This window comes from Arachis duranensis, chromosome 6, assembly GCF_000817695.3.
Source record: "Arachis duranensis cultivar V14167 chromosome 6, aradu.V14167.gnm2.J7QH, whole genome shotgun sequence".
NCBI lineage: Eukaryota > Viridiplantae > Streptophyta > Magnoliopsida > Fabales > Fabaceae > Arachis > Arachis duranensis.
In genome coordinates this window covers 35,353,580-35,354,245 of record NC_029777.3, presented here as the reverse complement: position 1 = coordinate 35,354,245, position 666 = coordinate 35,353,580, and positions in this window count along the sequence as shown.

Genomic DNA, 666 nt, shown 5'->3' with positions numbered 1-666 from the left:
GTGAATTACATGGGAGAATCCTATGGAAACACCTATAATTCTTCATGGAGAAATCATCCAAATCTCTCATGGAAGGATCAACAGAGACCTCAACAAGGTTTCAATAACAATACTGGTGGAAGAAACAGGTTTAGCAATGGCAAGCCTTTTCCATCATCTTCTCAGCAACAGACAGAGAGTTCTAAGCAGAGTAACTCTGACTTAGCAACCATGGTCTCTGATATAATCAAAACCACTCAAAGTTTCATGACTGAAACGAGGTCCTCCATTAGAAATTTTGAGGCACAAGTGGGTCAGCTGAGCAAGAAAATTACTGAACTCCCTCCTAGTACTCTTCCAAGCAATACAGAAGAAAATCCAAAAGGAGAGTGCAAGGCCATCAACATGGCCGAATTAGGAGAGGAGGGAGAGGCAGTGAATGCCACTGAGGAACACCTCAATGGACGTCCACTGACCTCCAATGAGTTCCCCAATGAGGAGCCATGGGAATCTGAGGCTCAAAATGAGACCATAGAGATTCTATTGGACTTACTTCTGCCATTCATGAACTCTAATGAATATTCCTCCTCTGAAGAGGATGAGTATGTCACTGAAGAGCAAGTTGCTAAATACCTTGGAGCAATCATGAAGCTAAATGACAAGTTATTTGGAAATGAGACTTGGGAT